This window comes from Oratosquilla oratoria, chromosome 4, assembly GCF_046742065.1.
Source record: "Oratosquilla oratoria isolate Oo_2021 chromosome 4, ASM4674206v1, whole genome shotgun sequence".
NCBI classification, from domain to species: domain Eukaryota; kingdom Metazoa; phylum Arthropoda; class Malacostraca; order Stomatopoda; family Squillidae; genus Oratosquilla; species Oratosquilla oratoria.
The window spans coordinates 8,155,197-8,160,196 of NC_134780.1; the positions used below are offsets into that span (position 1 = coordinate 8,155,197).

At 35.4% G+C, this 5,000-nt stretch overlaps 1 protein-coding gene across 1 annotated transcript in view; it reads left to right on the top strand.

Moving 5' to 3' along the window:
- LOC143024273 (transmembrane protease serine 11D-like) overlaps positions 1–5,000 on the top strand; it is a 22,835-nt gene that overhangs the window by 13,861 nt on the left and 3,974 nt on the right. The gene's annotated exons all lie outside the window — the stretch shown is intronic.

Consider the following 5,000-nt stretch of genomic DNA (forward strand, 5'->3'; position numbering starts at 1 on the left):
AAAATTAAAATACTCTAAACAATTCCTTAATATTGCTTACAATTTTGCAAGGAAATAATTTTTAACTCCTCAGCCAAAATCTCCTTTTAGTTATCAAAATGTTTTAATTTTGCCATTTCAAGAAAATTTGTTAAGTGTTACAGAATTGTTAAAAAGATTTAACATAAAGGTAGTTTTTAAAAATGATAGTACAGTAAAACATATGCTCATCAATAATAGTGTTGAAGTTAAAAAAGGATGCATTTATAAAATTCTTTGCAAAATGTGTAATCAATTTTACATAGGTCAAACTGCCAAACCCTTAAACATTAGAATTTAACAATATAAGAAAAATGTTAGGGATGGCAATAATTCCAGTGGAATCTTTAAGCATATTGAACTGAATAATCATCCAGTTGATTGGGGTAATGCCCATGCAATCTATTATAAAAACAACATAATAGTAAGAAACTTAATAGAATGTAGTTTGATCCATACCACCACTGATCAAAATACCAACCTACACAAGGGTTTATATAAACTTAACAATTTTATCTGTCAAGAAATAAGCAAAATAATAACAGGTACAGATGGTAAAGATCCTCTACCCTTATGTAAACTGTTCTTCTTCCTTTTTCAAGTATATATAATCTACGTATTTATATTAACTATGCACTTTTTGCACAGATGTAATATACGAAATCCCTCATTACTGTGAATTTTGCTGCGTTGGTTTCTTTTTCCAAGTGGTATACTTTGCATATATATATATATATATATATATATATGTATGTATTTATCTACATATATGTGCATATATATATGGATATATATATATATGTATATATATATATATATATATATATAAATATATATGTATATACAAGCCGCGGGCTTCGCCCTCCCCGGCATCGCCGGGTGCTTGGCTGCGCAAACTGCGGCCTGCAGCTTTCAGCGCTCTAATCCCTCGTTTTCCCCTTCGGTTTCGGCCTCGAGGCGGAACCCCAACACGGGATCCCCAGCACGAGGAAGAACGCATAGAAGAACGTAAAGAAGAATGCGAAGAAGAACACGAAATAGAATGCGAAGAAGAAGAAGAAGAAGAAGAAGAAGAAGAAGAAGAAGAAGAAGAAGAAGAAGAAGAAGAAAGAAGAAGAAGAAGAAGAGAAGAAGAAGAAGAAGAAGAAGAAGAAGAAGAAGAAGAAGAAGAAGAAGAAGATGAAGAAGAAGAAGAAAAAGAAGAAGAACACGAACAAGAAGAAGAAGAGGAACGCGAAGAAGAAGAAGAAGAAGAAGAAGAAGAAGAAGAAGAAGAAGAAGAAGAAGAAGAAGAAGAAGAAGAAGAAGAAGAAGAAGAAGAAGAGGAAGAAGAAGAAAAAGAAGAATACCACCTGACCCCTACTTATCCAAGCGCCTTTTCAAGAATATTTTTAGGACAAAGTGTCACCGTAATACCAACTGTCCCCGACTTCCACAGCGTTTTTTTTTTAGAAAAATATTTTTATTTAGACTTATATATATATATATATATATATATATATATATATATATACACGTATATATGTATATATACATAAATATATATATACACATATATACTGTATATATATATATATACACACATATATATATATATGTATATATATCTATATATATATAGATAGATAGATAGATGAACAAATACATATATATATATATATATATATATATATATCATATATATGTGTATATATTATATATATATATATATATATATATATATATGTATGTATGTATGTATATTGAGACGTTCTGACAGGTTGACGTAAGTGGAGTAGGAAACACGGGAGTCTTAGTCTTGAGTTTATTCCTGACTAGTTTTGCAGGTATGCTTTTTCAAAGGTTCATCATATTCCTTTGAAAAAGCATACCTGCGAAACTAGTCAGGAATAAAGTCAAGACTAAGACTCTTGTGTTTCCTATTCCGTATGTATATATATATGTATATGTATATATATATATGATGTGTATATATATATGTATATATATATATATATATATATATATATTTAAAATTATTTCAGACAAATGAGAGAGAATGTGGGTGGGGAAGGGCAAACGAAGATGTGTTAGGAATAGAGTTTAATGTCCTAACGTTGCGACCAACTTGGTCTTCTTCAGAGGACTACAGCATTACAGACGGATCACAATTCTTATATTCGTAGTGAGAGGGAACCCGCCAAGGTATGAGCGTCATGTTTTCCCTTTGGCTAACGATTTAATTATTAGGACACTTGCTGCTTTCGAGAGGCATTTAAATCCGTCTCTGTCGTTGTTGTTCTTGTTGGCGGCGATATGTGCAGCTTCCACAGTTTTTCTCATTTTCTTCTCAAATCCCTCGTGTAGAATTTCTGCGTTGTTCCAATCAGGTAGATGTCCACATTTGTCCAGGTGACGAACCAGGGAGTTAGATGTTCTATGAGCCCTGAGATCGTTTTTGTGCTCATTCAAGCGTTTATTGAACCCTCGACCTGACTCACCGAAATAAGATGATGGACAACCGTTGCATGGAATACGGTAAATGACACTGAGATTATTACGCATATTATTATGTTTCTTAAATATTTTTCCTATTTTATTGGAAGATATTTTTGCTATATTTATTCCACCTTTTAACAAATAATCATCAATATCTATGGTGTTTATAGAATTAGGGACAGAAATAAAATGAGACTTATCCTTTCCCGGGGTCCGGACGTTTGAGCCATCGTAGATCTTCTTGGCTTTCCTCGTTGTCCTGGTGATCAAACCTCCGGGGTATTTCAGCTTCCTAAAGGTATTCTTGATGTAAGTGAGTTCATCCTCTAGGAATTCTTCACTGCAGATACGAAAAGCTCTGAGAAAGAAACCTATTAGAACACCCGTTTTAACACGTCTGCTGTGTGCTGAAAAATAATGGACAAAGTCGTCCCTATTGGTGGGTTTCCTGTACACTGAGAAACTTACCTGTTGAGAACCTCTGTGTATCAATGTGTCTAAAAATGGTAAATTACACTCTTTTTCTAGTTCAACTGTGAATTGGATGTCTTTATTCACAGCGTTGAGTCTTCTCAACTTATTTTCTATATTAGTTCTTTTTGGCATCACCACGATTATGTCATCCACGTACCTTAGCCAAGTGGTACCTCTTCCCATGATGTTGATGTATTTGTCCATTTCTAATACTTCCATGAATAAACATGCCATGACAGCAGATAATGGACTCCCCATTGCGAGACCTCTAATCTGTTTAAATTCAATGTTGTTAAACATAAAATATCCAAATTTGACACACATGGAAATAAGTTTTATATAATCAGATCTTGGGACAGGAAGGGTATCATCATCGATATCTGTTGTTACTTTCTTCACTGCTTCTAGGGCATCAAAAATAGAAACATTTGTGAATAACGCTGTTATATCGAAGCTTGCCAACTTTTTATCACTTACATTTAGATCTTTAAGTCTCTGGATCAGGTCGGAAGAATTTCTTAAATGGGCCCCGCTGATGGAACCGATGACGTTGGAAAGGGGTTTTGCCAGACATTTCGCTAGCCTGTGCGGAGCGCTACCAATCCCTGAAGTTATGGGCCTCATGGGGATATTTACCTTATGTACTTTAGGTAGACCGTGCATTAATTATAAATGGTCTGAGAACGAAGTTGATAAAGGTTTCACCCAAGGGGTAATAACATGTTACCAAGCCTTGGCCGATTGTAATCGTTATGTTATTCCCAAAAGATTTAGAGAAGTCCTTCAGACTTTGAGTAATGATAATGACATTATTATCACCCACGCCGACAAAGGCGGCGGAGTAATTATTCTAAATAAAATTGACTATCTGGACAAAATGTCCGATCTTTTGAATGATGAATCAACATACGAAAGACAACCGGCCGGCAACGCTGATATAGAATCAGCAAGATTTAACACAGAAGCGAGAAAAATCCTACGTAAATCAACCAGGGGAAAAAAGTTGTTAGGATTACTAGAAGAAGCTCCAAAACCCCCGTTAATGCACGGTCTACCTAAAGTACATAAGGTAAATATCCCCATGAGGCCCATAACTTCAGGGATTGGTAGCGCTCCGCACAGGCTAGCGAAATGTCTGGCAAAACCCCTTTCCAACGTCATCGGTTCCATCAGCGGGGCCCATTTAAGAAATTCTTCCGACCTGATCCAGAGACTTAAAGATCTAAATGTAAGTGATAAAAAGTTGGCAAGCTTCGATATAACAGCGTTATTCACAAATGTTTCTATTTTTGATGCCCTAGAAGCAGTGAAGAAAGTAACAACAGATATCGATGATGATACCCTTCCTGTCCCAAGATCTGATTATATAAAACTTATTTCCATGTGTGTCAAATTTGGATATTTTATGTTTAACAACATTGAATTTAAACAGATTAGAGGTCTCGCAATGGGGAGTCCATTATCTGCTGTCATGGCATGTTTATTCATGGAAGTATTAGAAATGGACAAATACATCAACATCATGGGAAGAGGTACCACTTGGCTAAGGTACGTGGATGACATAATCGTGGTGATGCCAAAAAGAACTAATATAGAAAATAAGTTGAGAAGACTCAACGCTGTGAATAAAGACATCCAATTCACAGTTGAACTAGAAAAAGAGTGTAATTTACCATTTTTAGACACATTGATACACAGAGGTTCTCAACAGGTAAGTTTCTCAGTGTACAGGAAACCCACCAATAGGGACGACTTTGTCCATTATTTTTCAGCACACAGCAGACGTGTTAAAACGGGTGTTCTAATAGGTTTCTTTCTCAGAGCTTTTCGTATCTGCAGTGAAGAATTCCTAGAGGATGAACTCACTTACATCAAGAATACCTTTAGGAAGCTGAAATACCCCGGAGGTTTGATCACCAGGACAACGAGGAAAGCCAAGAAGATCTACGATGGCTCAAACGTCCGGACCCCGGGAAAGGATAAGTCTCATTTTATTTCTGTCCCTAATTCTATAAACACCATAGATATTG